General features: G+C 37.1%; 1 protein-coding gene across 1 annotated transcript in view; it reads left to right on the plus strand.

Moving 5' to 3' along the window:
* Positions 1 to 333: 333 nt before the first annotated feature.
* Positions 334 to 25,122, plus strand: part of LOC131984020 (protein phosphatase 1 regulatory subunit 29) — a 144,283-nt gene continuing 119,494 nt past the window's right edge. Inside the window, exon 1 of the mRNA XM_059348880.1 lies at positions 334 to 447. The gene's annotated coding sequence lies outside the window, so the exon portion shown is untranslated. The remainder of the gene's footprint in view (positions 448 to 25,122) is intronic.

Genomic DNA, 25,122 nt, shown 5'->3' on the forward strand with positions numbered 1-25,122 from the left:
CGTCTGTCTTTTAGTCCATAGTAGATGTTGCTCCTTTATTGCTGAAGGAAAGCTGCGGTTACGATTTAGACTATATATGAGTCTGACAACCTTAAGATATGTGTCTTATGATTCCTAATGATTTATTCAATATTATATCAATAGCATTTGCTATTTTTAACCCCATAGTGGTTTAAACAGCTAAGTGCTGCCAAGTGTAACTGCAGGTATTCACTCCTCAGCTGTAGAGGCAGATGCACACTGCAGTTCAACCATATTACTCTACGCAGAGGTCTGTGCATCCTCCACCTCTCTCTCTCTCTCTCTCTCTCTCTCTCTCTCTCTCTCTCTCTCTCAGTCATCCTCTCCCGCCGCGCTGCTGAGCCTGCGACGTTAGCAGTGGATGGAAAAAAATCTCTTTGCTTCAGCCAACGGACGCATGATTTTTGGAAAAGGAAATAAGTGAAGGTATTGTACAAAAACGCACGTTTCCATCTTAAGATTTAGCCTAATATTATGTATTTAAAATACTGTTTATATGCTTGGTATGATAAATGATGCGCGGTGGATGCAAGCGACGGCAGAGCGAGCATGCACCTGCACTACAGACTCCAGCGCTCTGCTGGCTTCAGTCCTCTTGGTGCAACAGAAGCCCATATGGTTGGTTTTTACGAGGGCATGTTTTTCTGTCAAGGGGTTGGCTTTAAGTGTTTGAACTCGTGATATTAAATAAGAATAAAGGAACGATATTTTAGTGCTGGGTATTTTTGCTTCAGTTGTTGCTGCATACGAGGACGCGTTATTTCTACACGTTTGGGTTGAAATGCTGAACAGAAGTGATTCAAATCTGTTGCCATAGATTTAAAGTGTCAAATGAAGCCGGGCTGGTATTTCTGCTGGGTTGTGCGGGGAGAGGATGGACGGGCTGAGTACGCGCCATGGACAGATGTGTGAGAAGGGATTTAGTATCGAGGGAGGAATCACGCAGGGGATAAAACTGGCGATGCGTGTGTGTGTGTGTGTGTGTGTGTGTGCGCTATTGAGGGTGAATGGCCCAGCTTTCCAGCAGCGTTGAGTACTCTGTCGCACGACAGGCGCCACACTTTACCTGCAATGAGGGCTTCGGTGTCAGCTGCCTTTAGTTCCTCCGTGCCCGTGCGTGCGCGCTTGTGTGAGAGAGTGAGTGAGACAGAGAGAGAGAGAGAGAGAGAGAGAGAGAGATTCCTGCCAGCAGCAGCAACAGTGTCCGACTACTGACCGATGGACCACACAGATTCCTTCGCCCACACATTTTCCACTGCCAGGCACGAGATAACACGTAGCAACTGTGAACAACATTTCAAAAATGATCTGTCATTATGTTGGTCAAAATGAATCGGCAGTGTCTCTAGACCAGGGATGGGCAACTCAAATGCTGAAGGGGGCCACAGTTTTTCATGGACACTACCACAGGGCCACATATAGGACCGTGCACTTAACCAGATATGATGAAACTGAAATTTTAAATATGTTTACAGTGCAGTAACTTAACATATTTCATGCTCAAATGCATTTTTAACAGTGTAAATAGGAATAAAAAAGGTTTGAAGCAAATAAAAAATGACCACTTACTGTGATTTCTTTTTTTTTCATTGCAAGAACAGCAGACCAACATTAATTGCAAGAAGTAATTTTGCGCATTTTTACACTGCACTTTTAAGATTTCATGCTCAAATGCATGTAGTTGTACTGAGGGCCACTTCAAGCGAGGGTCTCCAGTTGCCCATCCCTGATCTAGACTGTGAAAGGTGTCTACCAGTCCAGATTTGTCCTGAGCCTAGCACTGTGGACGTGGAGTGTTTCAGCAGTGTTTTAGCACCATGGACAGCGCATTGTGCTGACTGAGCTCAAAACAGGCCGTAAGCGCCGCATGTTGGGGATATTGAATGGTTCTAAGATGTGCAAAGTGCTTGGACATGATCTGCATGCATAATCAGCTTTTTCCTTTTCACCTAGTGATTAAGTCTAAAAACAGGATGTATTTATGGGGGAAGCAGTATTTACTTCTATATGGGAGGTTTTGGCTTGGATAAGGAGGATGGCAGATGGCATAATTGTTTTTGTTTACACTGTGACTCAGTTTTACTCTTACATGTAGAACTAATCTCAGTGTCATTTACACTGGGGACGCTAGGGGGACGCATGCTGGGGAAAAAACTTTCACCAAGAAATGCTACCCAACGAATGCTTTGATAAAGTTTTATTTAACATTAATTTAAAAAAACATGCAATGCAATGTGTGTACAAACTAAATAAATGTGCTTGGTCAAAAAAAATAACATAAAATGAATTATAAATTGTATAATAAATCGCCAAAAAACGTTCAGCACACAGAAGCATATACCTATTTTCCTATTGTTGACTCTGTTGTATCCTAGGCTATGCCTTTATGAAGCATCTGTATGTAATAGAGAGCGAGAGAGAGAGAGAGAGAGAGAGAGAGAGAGAGAGACCTCGATTCCTGACTACATTGTCTAAAATCACATGTTAAAAATGTAAAATATATTTTTTAAAAATCATCTGAACCTCTATATCTCCAACACTTTTCAATGTAAAGTAACAACTTGTGTTTGCAAACTGTCATTAAAAAAACAGCAAATTCATTTTTATTAAAATGCCACTTATGACTTCATATATCTGAGATGTCTACACTGTAAAAAAATTCTTTAGATTTTACGGTGAAAATCTGCTAAAACATGACATTTTTTAACCGTAAAAACAACAGGGTTTTTTTTACAGTGAACAATTCAGTCCAAACAAATAATTAAAGTGGAATTACATTTATTTCTATATCTCTAGAATAGATGAATATAAATTCAATACAGATGTCAGGAAACCTGCTCCAGTCATTGATGTTGGTCTTAAACTAAAGACATAAGGCAGCACTGTTTCTTCAATCAGCGATCAATAGTTCATAAGTGCTCCATCAGGTTCTGCTCAAAATGACAGAGGGCTCTATTGGTTTGCTAAGTGGGTGGATTCCTTCTCATACAGTGTAGTAAATTTGCTTTCTCTACAGTCAATAAGGAAAAGCTCTCCCAGTGGCGTTAGCATCCATGCCTGAGCCAGGCCCCCATCCATCACTGGTCACACCCACTTAAATGAATGAGAAATACATATGTCAAGCTCCAATGCAGCACATTATGTCTGATTTTATTTTACACATTGTTTCATTCTCTCTCCTGCACTGTAAAAAAATGTTTGTAGATTTTACGGTGAAAAACAGCTAAACCATGACAGCAAAAGACCGTAAAATGATAAATGGGTTAATCCAGTTTCAGTAACAATGAAACACCGTAAATGTGTATATCAACCAAAACAGTATTTTTTTTTTTTTTTTTTTTTTTTTTTTTTTGCAGTTTTCTATTAAAAAAAAAAAAAAAAAAAAAAAAATTTCACTGGAAAATACACTGGCACTGTGTTTGTAGCACAAGTATAGCGTAATCTATATACAAGCCACCACTGTAATTTTTGCAATTATTTTTTAGTAAAAATACTTTTTCTCACTGTTAAATGTACTAAACATATCAATATCTTTAACAAAAATATACTATAATATTTTATGGTAAAATCTTTAATTAATGCACCATTTATAAAGTATTTTCTTGTCAATTATATGGCAGAACAGCATTTCTTTTGATGGAAAAACATTACAATTTTTTACGATAAAATATGGAATAAAATGGCAATCATAAACGTGAAATCAACAGTGCTAATAAAATTTTACCGTAATATTAGAAAAAGTTGCACTGTATTTATTACGGTAAAGTTCTGGCAACCACAGCTGCCCGTTTCTTACCTTAAAAACAACAGGGTTTTTTTTTACAGTGTGCATTCATTTGTCCCGTTCTGCTCATCTCCCTAAATCCATTCCCTCCTGATGTCGATGATTCCTGATGTTGCCCTTGGAGGAATGATGAGCAGTCTCCAATCAATTGCAATCACAGATCAGTGGTGTTCCAGGAAAAAGGGGGAGAGGAAATCAGTAGGGGAGGCAGGCCTGGGAGACCTGAATAATGACCACCCACCTACCAAACCCACCGCCTTGTTGCTGTGTAATCTTCAGTTCATCAGAATAGTATTGAACTACGTTAGCTATAATTCAGGGAATCCATAGCGCTGTCTGTTGGGGTTGCTCTCAACACATGATGGATGTTATGTTAGAAGAAACCTGAAGTGCAATTTTCTTCCTGCTTACTTTTCCTGTGTGAAATCCAAGACATGCTAACTGATGCTGTGGAGCTCAGTTGGTGGATAAAATGAGCAGATATTAATCTAAAAATCTGGGTTACTGCAGAAACATATCGGGAAAGATGATCAAAAACAAGATGCAACCCATAAATAAATAAAACATATCTACAGTACTGTGCAGAAGTCCTAGGCAGGGGTGGAAAAAATGCTGTAAAATAAGAATGCTTTCAAAAATAGAAAGTTTATATTATTTTTTATCAATTAACAAAATGCAGAGTGAGGGAACTGAAGAAAAATCAGAATCAAATCAATATTTATTGTGACCACACTTTGCCTTCAAACCAGCATCAATTCTTCACTGTAAAAAATAAACTGTTGTTTTCATGGTAAAAAACCAGCAGCTGTGGTTGCCAGAATTTTAGCGTTATAAATACGGTGCAACTTTTTCTAATATTACGCTAAAATGATATTAGCACTGTATTTTACCGTAAAAAATAAAACGTTTTTCCATCAAAAGAAACGCTGTTCTGCCACATAATTGACAAGAAAATACTTTATAAATGCTGCATAAATTATTAAGATTTTACCATTTAATATGACAATATATTTTTGTTTGTTTTGATATGGTGTTTAGTACATTTAACACTGAGAAAAAGTATTTTTACAAAAAATAAATGCAAAAGTTACAGTGATGCTTGTATATATATTACAGTATATTTTTGAACAAACACAGTGCCAGTGTATTTTATAGAGGATAAATGAATTTTTCAAAAAAATTAAAAAACTGTAAAAAAAAAAACACTGTTTTGGCTGATGTATACATTTACGGTGTTCTATGGTGATCCATTTATAATTTTACGTCCAGCATTTATCATTTTACATCTTTTACTGTCATGGTTTAGCAGTTTTTCAAAAGAAAATCTACAGACAGTTTACAGTGTTCTAGGCATTTCTTTTACATCTTTTCACAGTGCTGTATATATAATAAGCAACATCGACACTATTCAGTCTGATTGGTGGCACAGCAGTTATAAAATGTTCCAACACTCTCTTTCTTTACAACTCAATTAACTAGAATTCCTATCAATTGTCTGGGACAATTGAGAGCCAGATGTGCAGGAACTTGAGAACTTATTGAATACTTGATAACTAGAGCCATTAGTGCCATTATATTTTACCGAGAGGCCAAGACACTTAGGGTTCTACAGACCTTATTAATTCTCCTTGTGGGATGCAGGTCAAATGGTCCTGATGTGGTGGAGTGTAGCAGTGATGGGATGCTGCTACAGTACATGCTGATCAGCTGGCTGTTGCTTACATTTAAACTAATGCATACATATTTTTATTCATAATTCCTGTGATACTTTTCCAAAAATATGCAAATTGCAAGAGTCATGTAGTAGTAATGTGCAGTCTGGTTTGATGACAATTAATGGGCTACGACCGTGGCTGGCTGCTTATTCATTATCTCCTTCAAATTCTTCCTCACTATCAACAACCGCCCTTGTAAACTGTTGCCGTTAGCAACTCCATGTTCGAGATACAATGCAACCTTGAAGAAATAATTTGTGAATTTAAAAGATAGGATTAAAACGTGCTGTGACAGGCTGACAGTGTGATTGGCAGGTCAGTTAATACACAGACAACAAGTGATTAATGCTGTAAAAGGTCCAGAAATGTTAGACAAACTGGTAAACTAGGACTATGATTTAAACTACAATAAGACAAACAAATAAAGTGTCAAATTTTTAACTTCTTTTATAGAACTTTCTCTATATTAGGGGTGTAACAATTTTCCAAATGCATGGTTTTGTCCAGAGCCATTGTTGGGTTGATACCTTGTTTTGTTTTACTCATAAAGGTGATCCTTTCAAGTGCTGTTTTCAACATGTTGCTAGCACGTCAAGCACAAACTCTTTTTACACATGACAGCTGCTGTTGTACCCTACATCTGGATCTCTGTTTTGAACATGTTGGTAATGGCGGTTAGGCCGAGGTAACAAAACTTAAGTTAAGCCTTAAGTTAAGGAAAAAAGAACAGAGTCACAAACAACACTAGGACACAAACATTACATTACAACATTACATTACATTGCTACTAAGGGTGTGACGATACTCTCAGCTCACGAGACGAGACGAGACGAGACATGATATTGGGTTCACGAGACGAGATTTTAAGAAAACTACGATGACACAATATATGACTGGACCAACAGACTTTTATTTGCACATGCATTTTGAAATGTTTTATTATAACTCTTCACATGCATGATGTAAGCATGAGCTTTTAATAAACTTCTTCTTCCACAAATTGAAACTAAAAGTAAAATTTATAAAAGTTAAAATAAGATAAATAAAAAAATAAAATCCCCCAGAGGGATTAATGAGACTCCGGAGCTGACGTATGGTTTTCTATCGTCTTGTAATCGCTTAGGGACAGTTTCGACCTTGATCCATGATCACATACAGGATGGATTAAACACGGGAGGCGCAACTGTGGCCGCCGTAGCTAACTGCACAACATCAGCAGCTGATCATAAACAAACCAGCATGGCTAATTATGCACAACATCTCCGATGATGATAAAGATAGTGATCATGAATTAACCGGCATCGCTAACTGTGCACAGAGTAAACAAACAGAGATCGCTAAGTGAACACCTCCTGCAGCAGCAGCACATACACACTGTACTGCTACAGAGCTAACTGTTAGCCTGTTAGCAATTTGCAGACTCCGGCTCTTTAGCTGGGAGAGACTGCTGCAGGAGGACTGTACCGCTTTGATTCCTTCTAACTCTTGTTAACGTGCCACCGGACGTGCACCCTGTGACGTCATCCTGGCTGCTTCCTGCTTGCCCTCCTTCTCCTCCTCTTCTTCTTTTCCTTTTACTGCCTCCACAGGTCACAAATAGAAGTTTGGATAGCTCACAAATCTCATGAGACTGATTTTTAATGCGACAAGAAATATCATCGAGTTTAATCTTGTGAGATCTCGTAGCAAGAGATCTCGTCACACCCCTAATTGCGACTAAACAAAATACCGTGGAATACCTACATATTCCAGTGCAACTGTTCACCACCACTGTTGTAGCACTCCTCCTATGTCTGCCTAACCATGCCATGTCCTGCATTCACAAGACCACAACACGGAAGATGAAAGAGTGGCACAAGATCTATGGATATGTTGTGTTTACCAATCTTGGTTTTACAAACATTGCACCCTTATATATATATGTACCGTATTTCCTCAAATAGTAGCCGGGGCTTCTATTAATAAAAAATCAGTTTGGGACCCGGCTAATAATAGGGGCAGGCTATTATTTGAAGGAGGTTTTTATGAAAAAAAGAAAATCAGAGCAGCTCTGACTGGATGAATGAATGAACAGCACGCTGAATGTTCATTTTAAGCAGGATTTATAATGTCTAAACTACTAGAAAGCCCAGAAGAACGTGCGTAAACGGCTCGACTTTACAGATAATGACTAGGACAGTGGGAGAAACAACCATATTTACGTACAGTACTAACTCGTGTGGCCAAACTTCAAAATACAGGTGTTGTGTGGAAATCTGTTACCGTCAGATGATGTTTCCTGAATGGTGTTCTCCATAGCATCACCTCCGCGGTTGGAGTTAGGATTTCAGTTTAAGGTAAGGCCTTGTAGAGAGAACTGTTTGGGATTAAGGTAAACTTGGGGTCATGTTAACAACTTAAAGGACGACTGGTTGGGGTCAGGGGTCAGGTTGGTGCAGGTTAAGGTAAGGGCTACACATATCGACGGGGGAACAGACTTTCATTGATCCCCACTTCCATTAGGGAACTGAACCTGGTTGAACGATGATGGTGATGTTAATAGTGATAGTGATGATGATGATGACGATGAGTTTGATATTGACGATGAGGATGATGTTGTTGATGTTGAGGTTGGGGACTTATGTGGTTGACACTTCACCTGGAATTGCCTTCTGTTGCACTATTGTTTTGTTTGTTTTATCTTTAGATATATATGTAATGAGGCTGTGATCTGTTGTATGAAGGTGTGTTGGAATGTATTGTTTTTTATGTATTTTATACACCTAGACTGCAAACAAATTGCCCAAGTTGGGACAAATAAACTATACTCGACTTGACTTGACTTGACTTGACTTTGACATAACAGCGGTATGACGCCCGGCTCATAAAAGAGGCCGGCTTTTATTTACTAAAAATTGTTTAATTGTTTAAATTGAGGAAATACAGTATTTTACTATGGCTATAAATGCTGATTGGGCCTTTAACCAACCTCATGCATTTCATCCTTTCTTATGATGAATACATACTGTGTCTGTAAGGCTAATCTAGGCTAAGAAACCTTTGTAACCTCTGTAAAAAAACTATAATTTGGGCTTCATGCCTCCCTAATGACACTGCTTCTTATCCTGAGTGGATATATCAGAGAATCAGACTTTATTTGTCTTTACTGATCTTTAGCATTTCCCACCAGCTTTACCTTCCTTTGCCTCCCTTTCCTAGCCCCGCCCCCCAAATTGATTTCTGTATCTATCAGGAAGGATTATGCAAAGATCCTGAGAGGGATAACCCTTGGGAGACATTCACACTTGCTCACTCCTCCACATCACATCCTTAGCCATAGCACACTGCGCTCTCTTTCAGCCTAACAGCTGTTGCAGTGCTCTGTGCAATCAATACGACAGTCATGTTTCACAACAACCGTCACTCCTTCACTGCCAGGAACCAGTGGGAGGTCCCCTTGGGCAAGAGACTGAGAGACATGGTAGACAGCGATTCGCTGATGAGGTTTCAGAAATGCAGCAGTAACAGCGGGTCGGTTCATTAGCTGTACGTTGGCGGGGCACGAAAGTGTTGATGGGAGGGAAACCGCTGTTTTCTCCTTCCATGGGAGGATGAGTGGATGAGAGACAGTGAGGATGAGAGAGCGGACAGCCGCAGGCTTGGAAAGAGGAGAAATCAGGGAATAAAGGAGAGGAAACACGACACAGAAAAGACAGGGAACAAAAATCCAGCTTGACTCAAACTTTACAACTGATGGTTCATTCATTTGATTTGAATCCACAGGTTGCATGGGCATACTCTGATTCAGAATCCATGGAGAATACTAAGAAATCACTACAATCCAAATAGCAATGTTCAACAAACCCACATTGGTCTAGCCTGGCTAACGCCAGACTATATCAAAAATGAGATTAGTCTGGAAACCAGCCATTTATTTCTCCATAGAGGAGGCGTGGTTTACAATCCTCCAGAGCCATTTATTGGCCGCTACGAATGTCTATCAAAAGCGGCTGTATGTAGCGCTTAGCCAATTGTATCAGTTATACCAGATGACGTATGTAGAGCGATAGAAATGGATGTTTATATAGCCAGACTAGCTCATCTCTACTTTGAGACTAAAATGCTCAATTCTGCCTCTGCAACGTTTTTCTACAGCATGTTCTGGCTCTGGCTGCTCTGTAGTTTCAGCTAACAGTCTAGTGAGCGGTAGCGGGGCTAGTTGGTAGATTAGACTTTTGCCAAATCCTGTCGGAAGCAAGGCTAAAAAATCAATTTTTGGTGTTTCTAAACTATTTTAAACGCCGTCTACAGCTAAAGAGAGTTTCGCGTCTGCTGCAGCCATGTTGGATCCGTAAGAAAAGTACAAAACTACAAGCTTCCGTCTGCCGAGTAGTACGCATCACCGTCTTGCCGTCCCTCCCCGTTCTGTGATTGGATCCCTAAAACAGGGCTAAGAAAGGGCCATAGATTCCAGACTGCCTGGAGGTTAAAAATTAAATCAAACGTGCAAGGCAGTATGCGTATACCCAGGCTAACAGCGGTCTTTATGTTGAGGGCAATCGCCGGGTGATACTGTATTCCTTCTGTCACATTAATAGATTCACAACTCAGTGCTTTATGGCTGTAATTGGAGTGACAAAGTGGTGCAAAGTGACCTGACATTGACAAAATGTTTTTGACGGGGAAAAGCTGTTGAGCAGAAAGAAGGGGGACATGCAGCGAAGCGTGTCTGTTTCAGGGAAGGTGTTGCTTCTCTTGTGGTGACATACTGTAGCAGTGCGTATGTGAGGACTTAGATGTGTGCATGGGCGGCCACATCTGTCAACATCTGCTGTATAGAAGCAACAAGAAGCAAAACCTCATACCTGCTGCATGTTTTTCTTATAGTATCACCTTTACATCTAATGGAAATATGGTCCGACTTCTGTCAGCACCTCATTTATACTGTATATATATATACTGTAAAAAATGAAAAACTGCTAAACCATGACAGTAAAAGACCTTAAAATGATGAATGGGTTATTTCAGTTTCAGTAACAATGAAACACTGTTAATGTATATATCAGCCAAAAGAGTATTTTTACAATTTTTATTCGAAAAATACATTACTCGACTGTAAAATACTCTTTTCTCACTCTTAAATGTTCTAAACACCATATCTCTAACAAAAAAAACGTTTTATTTTTTCAGTAAAAAATTGAATAAAATGGCAATCTTAAATGTGAAATCAACAGTGCTAATATCATTTTAGCATAATATTAGAAAAGTTTATGGTAAAATTCTGGCAACCACAGCTGCTGTTTTTTTTTTACAATAAAAACAACAGTTTATTTTTTTACAGTGAAGAATTGATGCTGGTTTGAAGGCAAAGTGTGGTCACATTAAATATTGATTTGATTCTGATTTTTCTTCTGTTCCCTCACTCTGCATTTTGTTAATTGATAAAAAATAATATAAACTTTCTATTTTTGAAAGCATTCTTATTTTACATCATTTTTTCCACCCCTCGACTTCTGCACAGTACTGTAGATATTTTCTATTTATTTATGTGTTGCATCTTGATTTAATTCATTTATAAAGTATTTTCTTGTCAATCATATGGCAGAACAGCGTTTCTTTTGATGGGAAAACGTTTTATTTTTTCAGTAAAATATGGAATAAAATGACAATCGTAAACGTGAAGTCAACAGTGCTAATATCATTTTACCGTAATACCAGAAAAAGTTGCACCATATTTATTACAGTAAAGTTCTGGCAACCAAAGCTGCCGTTTTTTACCGTAAAAACAACAGTGTGTTTATACAGTGTACTGTAATTAGAATTAGTTTTTCTTTTCGTCTAAATAAGCTAATGGCACACAACATACTGTAAATTAAACTGTGTGAAAAGATCTTATTGTGCAGTCAAGTACCTCTATGATGTATAAAGGAGGAGAAGTTGATTTAACCAGTCTAAACTCCAAATGAAGCCAAGTCTTGGGACACATTTTCCATTTAATAATCTCTGGAAGAATAAGGACCTTGGCATGACTCATAGTTACTGTTAGGGGGCTATTTTTAGACTCTTACTGTGGTATATTATGCACTTCTACAGAATGGATGTACTCATCATTTTAGTACACTTTTATTTGAAATTTTAATCAAAATCAGCATTGGATGAAATTACAAACAAAGCAAAGATAAATGTGCTGGAGTGTGCAGTTTTATATTTGGTTATGTTAAAGTACTCACAGACATTTAAAATATAGTCATGGTAATAATGAGTACAATACATTCCTCTAAGGTAGAATTTGGCATGCAAATATAGAAGCAGATGAAAATGTATTTTCAGCTTATTTTTTTAACATGTAGATTTATTTATTTTTAATCATTAAATTAACCCTCGAGGCCCACTCAAATTTACTACCCTTTCAGACCCTTCATGTTGAAAATGTCCACTCCTGATAAAATGTGATAAAAACTTTACAGATTAATATTTTTTTCTAATTTTTTCTGCATAATCCTCTTAAACAACTTCCGCCCTGCTCAAAACTACCAAGCATTCAAAGATTTTGAGGATTTTAACCCTTTAAATGCCAGTTTGATTACACGATGTCACTGATGTTTTTTATGAAAAAAAGAAAAAAAATGTAGTTATTTTCCATATAATAAATAATTTTTGGCTGGGGCATTGGTTTTTATCACAGCCTTGGATAGTTCAAAGATTATGAAAAAAAATTATTTTGATGCATTTTTAGTTTTTGTGTAGTGTCAGATTTAAAATTTACTACCCTTTCAGACCCTTTGGGCTTCTGAAAGGGTAGTAAATTTGTACACAGTGTATTATAAACCCTTTAGAAAAATTTAAATTTGAATTTCAAAATATATCAAGAAAAAAACCCTTCTTCCAAAAATCATGCCATTTGCAGTATCACAGCCAAAATTATTGCCAAAACAAAAGTGAAAAATGACTGAAATGGCTGAAAATGTCCACAGTGGGCCCAGAGGGTTAACAGAAAAAATGAAACAATGTAACAATGTTATTTAATAAATAAAATAGATTAAAGACAAATAATAGCTAATATATATATATATATATATATATATATATATATATATATATATATATATATATATATTATATATATATATTATTATTATATTATATTATATATATTATATATTATATTATTTAAATTATTATTTTTTTAAAGCACCACATGTGCTAAACTGTCACTTCAACTTTTTAAATCCTGCCACTACCACCTAAATCCTGGATATTGTGAGTTTATGTTTTTTATTGTTTTTTTTTTTTTTTTTTTACTTTTTTACATTTAAAACTAAGAAAAGAGGTCTGATCATTACTTTTATGAAGCAAAAAGGGCATTATGTGGGACCTGGACTTTCCATTGAGTTTCTCTCATTCTGTTGGAGATAAAAATAGTTTTGGCAAAAGCTTCCAGCCGACTGTCCTCAATATATTCATGCATGACAAAAGATCATGTTTCTTTCTCTGCATGACCCTGCCAGATGAAAAGTTTTGTAGCTCTTCACTTCAATAAAAATAAACCTGTGTTGGGTCCCGGAGACTCTCTGGTAGAGCGCATACCATTAAGGCTTAGTCCTTGTAAGCAGGTGGCCTGGGTTTGAATCTGACTCATAACCATGTCTTCCCCTTTCACTCTGTATCTCTGCCACTTTCAAATAAAGTCCAAAAATGACCCAAAAATAAATCAATGTGTTACTAAAAAGGTTGTTTCCTTTGATTTAATAAAAGGTGGACTGAATTCACTCAAATAAATTCTGCTGAAAAGTCAAAATTGTCTTGAAGATGCTAGAGGCAGCAGATTATTAAATTCAGAATTGATTTTGATTTGAGTTGTGAGTCACATAATTCAAAATTAATCACACAGTAATATTAACATCATATTTATTGGTCCATAGAGGGAAAATTCAGGTGTTACAGCAGCTCAGTGCAGCTAATTAAAAAGGTCACACAAAAAACAACAAAAATAACAAAAGAGGACTATAAAATAAATATAAAATATAATAATAATAAGTGTAATTTAGATCAACATTGGAAGGCAAGACTGACATAGAGGTGTTAAATTAATTTAAATCGACAATAATATACAGCATATGTTAACAGAGTAATAGCATGATCTACCAGCTTTAGAAACCTTTAACTCTATGGAGTCTTATAGGGCTATTTTGTCCATTTTTTAATCCTTTTCATGTCTTTGTAAGTCATTTTGTGTTTTTTGGGGGTCATTCTGTCTTCTCATTTCATGTCTTTATTGGTCATCTTGTGTCTTTTTTGATAATTTTGTGTCTTCTTGTGTCTTTTTTTGTCATTTTGTGTCTTTTTTGGTCTTCTGTGTCTTTTTTGTCATTTTGTGTCTTCTGTGTGTTTTGGTCATTCTGTCTTCTCATTTTGTGTCTTTTTTGGTCATTTGTGTCTTTTTGGTAATTCTGTCTTTTTTTGATCATTTTGTGTCTTTTTTTAGTCATGGTGTGTCTTTTTTGGTCTTTTGTGTCTTTTTTGTCATTTTGTGTCTTTTTTGTCATATTGTCTTCTGTGTGTTTTGGTCATTCTGTCTTCTCATTTTGTGTCTTTTCCGGTCATTTGTGTCTTTTTTTAGTCATGGTGTGTCTTTTTTGGTCTTTTGTGTCTTTTTTGTCATTTTGTCTTCTGTGTGTTTTGGTCATTCTGTCTTCTCATTTTGTGTCTTTTTTTGGTCATTTTGTGTCTCTTTTAGTCCTTTAACCCAACATAAAATGTGATTTTGAATCTTTTTTTAACTTTCAAAACACATGCTCTATAAAAAAAATAATGTTGCAAATGTGAACAAAGGTTGCAAATCTAACATATAAGAGGGTTACATCCAGTTCTATCATTTAACACAAAATATATTTGAGCTTGTCTCCAGTTTTACTTGGTATATCATCATCAAACTGAAACTGGCCTCATGGAGTTTACAGCCAGAACTTTAGAGGTAAATTTAAAGTAGGGCTCCACGCTGCTTTGTTTTCTAGTCTGGATGTCATGAAGAAGTCATGATTTGGTGCTTTTGGAGACTCCAGAGGGTTAAATTATATGTGAACAGACCTGAGCCTCTGGTGGGTCAGCCAGGTCAACCAGGCTTTCAAGAACCATGCAGGTTATGTATGTGCTCATATTTGTATCTGCTTAGTGAGTGTTTAGCGTGTGTGTGTGTGTGTGTGTGTGTGAGTGTGCACTGTGCGTTAAGTAAGGACACCATCTGCCATCATCTTTGCTTTGTGCCAACCCCCCACCCCTATTAACCCACACCCATGCTCACACACACAAAATCCTTCAGTGCTCGAGTTTGATGAAGAAGGAAAAAAAACAAATCTCGCTGTGGATATGTGTGTGAGAGAGAGAGCTAGAGAGAGGGAGAGAGAGAGAGGGTGAGGCAGAACATGCTGGAAGAAGAGTGGGTGTGATGCAGAGAGAGCACTGTAATTGTTAAAGAGTGATGAATAAAAAGCACAAAGATTGAGCGAAAAAGGAAACTGTGGTATTTCTGCTTGTATTTCAACCTCTGGAATGTTACGTTCACATCAGATGCATGCTTACATATTTGCTTGCGCGCGCACACACGCACGCACGTACGCACGCACGCACGCACGCACGCACACACACACACACACACACACACAAATATAGAAATACAATTACGTACACATACTTGCACACACATACAAAGTGGATTTTGGAATAATGCCTTGTTTTTTTCTGGACTGCCCTAGATTCATTTGGCATCTGTGCTGCACACTCATCTCTCTCTCTCTCTCTCCCTCTATGTTGTTATCACTCTGCTTTTCCTCTTACTCACACACACACACTTTCCATCGCCCTCTCTCTTGAATCCTGCCTCCTCTTCTTCAATCTCTCCCTCTTTCCCCTCTCTTTATCCTCCCTTCCATGTGTCTCCCTCTCCCTCTCTTAGTGCAGACTGCTAAGATCTGGGTATAAATATTTTAGCTTTGTCAACCACTCTGCATCTGCAGTCTCGCAGAGAGACGCTATCTCTATTGCCCATAAGTGTGTGCTAGTGTGTGTGTGTGTGTGTGTGTGTGCATGTGTGTGCGTCTCAGCAGTTTGAATGACTGCTGGTATGTTTTACTGAAGCATCTGTTTGCTTTCCAAACATGCTATGGCCTATAGAAATTGGATGTTTTAATGTCGCCACCTGCAAAATGTGTTTTTGAAGCAGACAGTTTTTTTTTTTTCACAGAAAGCAAAACAATGTTCACACTAACCTAATCTCGGTTTTGCATTAGTATAGCAAAAATAAGAAGGGGCTGATGTATCCGGTTACTCCACCAGCTCCAATAAATGCATGTTAATATATGCTCTTATGTCTGTTCTACAAATATTAGTTACTTGAATCTGCTACCTGGCTGGTATTTCCCAAATGAGGATCTCAAAGAAAAGAAATAAACAAACAAGTAAAATAAATAAATAATAAAATAATAGAATGAACTAAAATAAACTAATGGAAAAATAACGGGCGGTGCATGTGTGTGTTCATGTGTGTGTATGCATGTGAGTGTAAGTGTTTGATTTCATTTGATTAAATATTTCCACTGTTTTTATCAGCCTTTCTTTAGTCTAACTTATTCCAAATATGTATTTGTTCCCTATTTCTAAAAGTTAGTCTTTCCATCTCTAAACTTTGTTCTGCTGTTAATACCCATGCTCTAAATTTTGGTGTATTTGATTGTTTCCATGCTTTAGTCACCTGCTTCATGGCGGTTACTCTCAGTATATTAAAAAATAAATGTCCTTTGCTCTCATCTTTCCTTTTAAATAAATACCTAACCAATGTTGTACCTGCAAAGGCTCTTTAAACTCAAAAATGTACTTTAGGATTTCCTTAACTCCTTCCCAGTACGTTGTTAATACTGGGCATGTAAAAAGCATATGGATATAAGACCATCTCCATCTCGATCTACATCATGGATCATTACCCTACAGCATGGGTGAATTAAACACTGGCTTCCATTCATGGGTCTTCTCTGCCGGGTATCCCACTGGCCAGTGTGCATGTGTTGGATGGTGAGCCGAGCAGCCTCCGTGTCCGTGTTGGTTTCCAGCAGGATGTCTGCAGCTGTGGGCTCTTTTGTTTCACTAGAGACTTGGCTTGATTCTGTAACTGGATGGTGGATGGATCCACCGGGTGACTCTTTTACTGTGTGCCAATTTGGTGGACACATTCTGCTTTATGATCAATGAGCTGAAGGAGGTGACTGGATTGCATTTCACTGGAGTTGTACCATTTCATGTGACAAACACAGCTGATTGATCGATTCACGCTGAAGCTAAAATAAATAAATAGATGTATTTTCTACAGTATATACAATCACCAGACACTTTATGAGGTGAAGTGTGCCCTTAATGAAGTGTCAGGTGTGTTATTCTGCTGCTGTAGCCCATCTGCTTCAAGGTTGGATGTATTGTGTGTTCAAATATAGTCTTCAAAATCAAATCAAAAATCAAAATTACTTTATTTATCCCCGAGGGGAAATTCATTTAGTCTGGTATCTATGATCTCTGATCATTTCCTTAGTCTTTGAGGTGTTCAGTAGGAGATAGTTCATGTGACTCCAGTCACTGAAGGCTTTTATCAGATCCCTATGTTCAGATTCCTGTCCATTCCTGATACACGCGCCACAATAGCAGTGTCGTCGGAATACTTCTGGATGTGGCAGGACTCAGAGTTGTATTTGAAGTCTGCTGTGTACAGTGTAAACAGGAATGGAGCCAGAACAGTGCCTTGTGGAGCCCCTGTGCTGCTCATTAATGTCCCAGAAACACAGTTTCCCAACCTCCACTCCCATCTCTGTGAGCTTGTTTTTGAGTATGTTGGGTTCACAGATGGTCTTCTGCAGACCTTGGTTATTTTGAGTTACTTTTATCATCTCCTACTGGTCTGGCCATTCTCCTCTGACCTCTGGCATCAACAAGGCATTGTGGCCCAGAGAACTGTGGCTCACTGGATAATTTATATTTTTTGGACCATTCTCTGTAAACCCTAGAGATGGCTATGTGAGAAAAGCCCAGTAGATCAACAGTTTGAGAAATACTCAGGCCAAACCAGAAGTTCAGAAGGTCGTCTTCACCATGTCAACATGCTTAAATGCATTGACTTGCTGCCATTTGGCTGATTAGATACTTGCTTTAACGAGCAGTTGAACAGGTGTACACAATAAAGTGGCCAGTGAGTGTATATTATATATATGATCCAGCAAGGTCAAGCAACAGATCCATGAGTTTGAAGACTTTAAGAAAGGTCACTGTAAAAAAAATGTGTTTATGGTAAAAAACCAGCAGCTGTGGTTGCCAGAACTTTACCGTAATAAATACGGTTAAACTTTTTGTAAAATTCAGTCAAAAGATATTGGCACTGTTGATTTCATGTTTAAGATTGCCATTTTATACCGTATAAATAAAAAGTTTTTCCATCAAAAGAAACGTTGTTCTGCCATATAATTGACAAGAAAATACTTAAATAAATGCAGTGATGGCTTGTATATATATTACAGTATATTTTTGCTACTAACACGGTGCCAGTGTATTTTAGAGTGGAGTAATGTATTTTTTTTTTTTAAGTATAAAAAAATGCTGTATTGGCTGTCATTTATCATTTTACGGTCTTTTACTGTCATGGTTTAGAGTTTAGTTTGGAGTTTTTCACCGTAAAATCTACAGACATTTTTACAGTGTACCAAACCGAGAAATCCCGCACAATGGTTTATAATACCAAATGACAGGACAGGACTCGAAATTTATACCGACTGCAGTTATTCCATCTCATTGCATTTTGTTGGGTTAAACTGGGTTTATCTTTCTTGCTCGGTGACCCTGAAGTTTTTTTGCTGGAGCCTTGTCCATCAATGAGACCACTGGACCAACAGATGGGCCTCAATCAAATGACTGAGAGGGGAACCTAAGAGACAGAAATAAAAATTCATGATGTAGTAGTTATTTGCCACATTGAATTTGGACTTCAGCAGATGCTCAATACGATCTCATCCATGTTTAAGCTTTCTTAAGGGACTTCTGAATTATAACAGCAACCAATGCTTTTTAGGAGCACCCAGTGTACTACAGGCAAGGCAGGCACATAAAGAATAAACACACTGCAGCAAGTCTCCTACATATTCATGAACCTTCCTATCGACATGTAATGATTTGCTATCAGCTTAAAAGTCTGAAAGGCCAGCACCATTGTTGATTTTAATTGAATAAACAAAAATGGATTACTGTAACATTGTACTGTTGAGAAATGCATTGAAGAATCCTTTAAAATTAAATTATCTTACTCCAAAACAAAATCCTCACCTATTTCTCTGCGCCGATTGTTTGATGGGAAAGCAGGAGACGTCAGAGTTCTCAGTTTAACTTCATTTTATTACAATACATCAAGAAATGTGCAGTTACAGAGTCTCTGGGTTCAATCTACACGTCTACACAAAAAGGCTGATCAGTTCATGAAGTCTGGACCAAGCTCAGAAACTTTCCCTTGAACCCTTTATAGCCTGACAAAGTTTACTAAAATGTAGGTGAATCTCCTCCGGACAACCTGGTCTCACAGGAATCCGTAAAATAGCCACGGATACTCTTAACCTTAAAATCTGTGGTGGACCCACGGAATCACTCAAATTTCCGTGAAATTGACGCGGATTTCGCAAGTTAATGAAACAGGAGACCAGTGCCAACTGCTCTGCTCACGAAATGGAATGGAGCCCGAGGCATTTACAGTGGAGCGCGTCTGTGCCTTGTGTCCTAATTATTTTAACCTGACTAAATTCGTATGTTGATATAAAATCTTGATTTATTATTGTTTTTAAGTTCTCTCCATCTGTTGAATTAGCAACCAAGGTTGACTCTTGATTGACTCACTTTTTCATGTTCTTCTGCCTCAGTATCAGATCTGCTTCCAGTTAATTGGCTAACGTATTTTGTGAGGAACTGGATCCAGGGACAGAATATAGTAACCTATATTCTTATAGGTATATACAAGTAGTAACCTCACCCAGCGGTAACCTCACCTAACAACAGAAACACAGAGCTAATGGGAAAATGGAGAAGCGTCAGGGAGACGAAAATGCTGATATGCTGATATCTCAATAAGAAAAAGAGGATACCATGAAAGTCACATTGAGTTCGGCTTCATAGAAGCAATGGACAATGGGGGGGGGGGGGGGGGGGGGGGGGGGGGGGGGTGGCATTTAGAAGCTGCATTTACTGCTCGTGTTGTGTTCGAAAGGTGTTTCTGTCATTTTGACTCATGATTTAACTCAGTCCAAAACACTCAAAAAACAATGACTACATCCATATTGTTTTTACTACATCATAACTAACTTATTATGCATTCATAACCATACAATCCTGCTTGAATTTTATTTACCCAACACCTTAAACTACATATCATTAACTTAAAAATGGGATTAAATTAATTAATTATACTCCCGTTAATGAAAACAGTGGATAATTATGTTCCCTGACTATAATAGACTATTATTAGAATAAATGTCTAAACTTTATATTATTAACTATAGTAATAATATAAAGGTCAAAATCAACCCATATAGTTTTATGTTAGAAAAAGGTAAAGAAAGAAGTTTTTTTTTCATGAAATACAACTTGTGTGTGTGTGTGTGTGTGTGTGTGTGTGTGTGTGTGTGTGCGCGCTTGCATGTTCAGGTTGAAACTTGAAATGGGTCACAGCAGACCTGAACATAACAAGGGTTAAATCTATAAAAAAATTAAAAAAAAACTCATATTTTACCATTTGTGTTTAATATTGTGTCAACTATGGCTGTCAAATTGTGCAATAAAAGTACAATTTTCCCCAAGAAATGCAGTGGAGTAAAAGTATATAAAATCAAGTAAAGTACAAGTATCTCCAAACTGTACTGAAGTACTGTACTTAAATAAATGTTGGAGACAGACAGGTGTTTGGAGGGCAGGATCATTCAGTTTGTTCCAGGGGATTAGAGATTAGAAACACATCTCTCAGCCTAACCTACAGCCTGCAGACACACATCTGCACGCAGAAGCTGCTTCACTATGCTCACTGACTTCTGAAAAAAACTGACTAAACATCGTCAATGTGTATCTATCTTCATTCATATCTAAAATGTAAAAAAAAAAAATAATAAAAAATTCTTTCCATTTTCCCCATTGAGCTTGCTTCAGATGCTGTATGATTCTTAGTCAGCTTTTCAGACGGAGGAGTCTGGAGTCATGGAGGATAAAATGTAGAAATACACTGTTGGCTTGAAGTAATCGATAGTCAAACAAATGCTACCTCTCCCCACGGTCAATAATAATATTGATTACTGTACATCCTCTGTTAAAACAAGCCAAGGGAAGTTCATTTCTTCTAGTTTTTCATTTTCCAGCATTTAAAAAAAACAAAACTGGTGTGAAGTCACAGCAGAGTTGAATCACACAGACACACTGAAGGCCCCAAACACACGCAGACATACGTTGTATAATGTGCACAAACCAAAGCCAAATGCACAGCACATTGTACGCATAAACCCAGTGACACACACATGTGCACACACACATGCACGCACACACACATGCGCACACACATGCGCACACGCACAAACACACACGGCCTACACTCCTGTTCACACCCCTAGGGTTCAAATGATTTCACAAATGCTCACACTTAATCCACCAGCCAGGCGACAAAAGCTTAGAGTCTGTGAGAATGTGTGTGTGTGTGGCAATGTACTGTGCAGCGGTTTATATTTAAAAGATAAGTGCACCTTTATTTATAGGTAAAATAGGTCCTTTTTTTGGTAACACTTTACAATAACCCTCATTTATAAATGGTAAACAGGTAGTTTAATCATCATTTATAAACCGTATAGGTCATTTAGAATGGTAAATACATAATGTACATAATGTTTAACTAACTAAATAATTTATAAATGACAAATAGATGGTATATTAATGTAAGTTTATTGTTACTTTACCATTAACAAACAATTAAGTTATAATTAATAGTTTATAAATAGTTTTAGTTGCACTCATTATAACATTTTAATACCATATTAAGTATGTTCATGATTTTGAAATTATTCATACACCTTTAAGAAATTGGTTTAAAACATTTACTGATTAAATATATATAGCACTTTGTAAATGGTTAATAATTGGTCTATAAACCATCTATAAATATTACTTAGTTGTTATTTAATTTTTTTCTTTTTCTTTTTTTAATTCAACAACCTTCCACAGGAGTGATTCTTATCAATTCGGAGAGCTTTTTTTCAGCTCATGATCAGCAAACAGCCCACACCTGGTAGCTTGGTCTCAGATGAAAGCAGATAATCCAAGTCAGAATTCAATTAACTTTGCTGCAGGAAGAATAACTACATTTATAAATATAAATGTGATCCTTTCAAGCACAAATTTCCCAGCTTGCACAAATGACTAAAAACAAATGTTTATTTTTTTTGTTAAATAATTGATTCAGCTGTGACAAAAGATTATGTCTCTAATCTTTGCTAACCTTTTATTTAGAGATTATGTTGTGTTTTTTCTCCTTTTGTTTCAACACGGCCCCACTGCATGACAAGTCTGGGCTTACTCTAAGTATTGTTCTATAATGGTGTGGACACAAAGGCCTGTTTCATAAGTCAAACATATTTTATAACAGGGATTACTAAATACTTTGAAAATATCTTTATAGGTCTATATAGCAATGGATGTGCATGTGGCATTCCCCATAATATGAAGTGAATGCATGGAGCTATGCAAATATCAAAGTAATTGCATCATCAGCTTTAAGAATCAGTTATACTTCATCAAAGTAAATCAAAATTCACAACCAACTGAACGGTGATAGATATCTGCACAGAGCCTATGTATACACTCTTTGATAATGAAATTTCAGCACCAATCCCTAGCAAGGTTGTTAAAGTTATCGAAAACTAACAAAATAACGAAAATTAGAATTGAAAAAACATTTTCGTTGACTGAAATAAAAATAAAAACAAGATTTCTTTAAAAAACGATAACTAACTGAAACTGAATTTTCTGGTTACAAAACTAACTAAAACTATAGTGAAAATGTCCTTCGTTTTCGTCTTTGTCAACTTTTTTCATATGTAAACCTTTTTGGTTGATATGAAATCTCTTTTATCTATCTGGTTTTATGACTTAGTAAAATTATTGGACCTGAGATGGATCAGACAAAGGAAATAAAGGAAACATTTATTGTGACCTTATTGAATCTGGCACCCAACAAATACCCCATTACAAAAAACTAAAACTAACACTAAAATTAATAAAAACTAAACTAAAAATAAGCATTTTCCAAAAAAATAAAAATGAATTAAAACTAGCAAACTCACTCTAAAAACTCTAACTATAACTCTAACTAACTGAATTTGAAAACAAAAACTTCTAAAACTAATGAAAAAAACAAAACTATTATAACCTTGATCCCTAGCGAACACCCGCATAGAAACAGAGCGCACTTAAGCCCCGCCCCCATCGGAGGGGAAACCAATCCCATCGCTCTCCATTGACTTTGTATTGAATGAAGGAGCATTCTTGACAAACAGCAGACTGTCTAAAAGCTGCTGTGTGGTGAAATGCACTACCAGCAGGGTGAAGAACCCACAACAAAGTTATTAAAATTTGACAAAAAAGTGGATACAGACGTACACAGACCTGAAACATCAGCAGTTACAAAGGGGAAAAGTATGTGATCCTGAAACTCAGTATATTAAATGTTAAATTATGTGTGCAGTGCATTTTATCACTAAGTCATATATCCAAAGTCAGTTTTCGGCTAATTACTTTTCTGTAAGTTAAGCTAAAGCATTGGACATGATGTAACTTGTGTAGAAGGTGGATAAATCAGGAACATATACACTGTAAAAAAAAAAACCTGTTGTTTTTATGGTAAAAAAACCCGAGCTGTGGTTGCCAGAACTTTAGCATAATAAATACGGTGCAACTTTTTCTAATATTTCGGTAAAATTATATTAGCACTGTTGATTTCACGTTTAAGATTGCCATTTTATTCCATATTTTACTGAAAAAAATGAAAAGTTCTTTCAACAAAAGAAATGCTGTTTTGCCATATAATTGACAAGAAAATACTATATAAATGCTGCATAAATGAAAGATTTTACTATTAAACACTACAGTATATATATTTTTAGAGATATGGTGTTTAATACATTTAACAGTTAGAAAAAGTATTCGTTCCACCATTTGGGTGTCAGGACAGAGAAAAGTCTGGAGGTGGTTTTGAGGCGAGTTGACCCACGCTGGGTGGGAGTCACCAGCTGTTTGGCTGATGCAGAGCGGAGAGGACGGGCAGTGGTGTAAAGTTTGACAAGGTCCTGGATGTAAGCAGGACCTGAACCATTAGCAGTGGCGTAGACCAGAGCTAGGGTCTTGAAGCGTATTAGCCACCGGTAACCAGTGGAGGGAGGGACTAGGGGTGTTGTATGTGAAAATTTGGGAAGATTGAAGACCAGTTGCTGGATTCTGGATGAGTTGCAGTGGTCGGATGGCTTTGGCAGCAGACCTGCCATGAGGGAGTTGCAGTAGTCCAGGGGTGAGATGACCAGGACCTGAGCTGCCTTCTGGGTGAGAAACGGGCAGATTCTCCTGATGTTATGCAGCAAGAATCTGCAAGATCTGGTGGTAGCGTTTGGTGATGTTTGTGGTGAGGGACCATAGACTGTATAACATGTGAGGGACAGTTGGTTGTCGAGAGTCACGCCAAGGTTTTTAACAGTTGCAACACATCTTCTCTGGTTGACAGAGTGCTAAAATACTCATATCATATATTTGAATATGTATCATTTCTGCATCAGGCAGTATCACATTGCTTAGTAAAACATCACACACAAGTAGTTAGTTGGATAAAAGCGTCTAGTTACAATTTGCAATAGTTTTAATAGTTGCTGCATCTGTTTTCTGTCTTACTGGGAATTTGAGAGTTGACATCAGTTAGCTCTCTGTTAGCGAGGAGTAGTGGCTAAAAGTGTGTGGAGCAGTGATGGGCAGTAATAAGTTAGAAGTAATCAGATTACTTTTTTCAAGTAACGAGTAAAGAAGGGGTTTTAATTGCAAAAAAGTAATTAACTGAACTGAAGAAGCTAGTCGCTGGCTATGTTGTCGAGGGCATATTACCCATTTCAACTGGAGACTCTGAATCATTCCGACACATCTTGGAAAAAATGTGCATAAATATAAGTTAACAGAAGAAAGATCTGCTTTATTTTATTAAAATATGCTGGATGCATTTAATGTATTTTTTGCTTGATGCAATGTGCATAAAGTTAAAAGATTGAAACTAATAAAATCAAGTTTTGAAAGAGACTTTCATTTGATTCAAATTTATATGATGGAATATGCAGAAAGAATAGAATTAGGCGGAAAGGTCTTTTGCTTAATAGCGTATTCAGGTTGTGCATCATGTTTTTGAAAAGTAACTAAGTAAAAGTAATTAAAGTAACAAATTACTTTTGAAAATAAGTAATCAGTAAAGTAACTGGATTACTTTCTTGGAGAAGTAATCAGTAACCAATTACTATTTCTAAGTAACTTGGCCAACACTGGTGTGGA

This window comes from Centropristis striata, chromosome 13, assembly GCF_030273125.1.
Source record: "Centropristis striata isolate RG_2023a ecotype Rhode Island chromosome 13, C.striata_1.0, whole genome shotgun sequence".
NCBI classification, from domain to species: Eukaryota; Metazoa; Chordata; class Actinopteri; order Perciformes; family Serranidae; genus Centropristis; species Centropristis striata.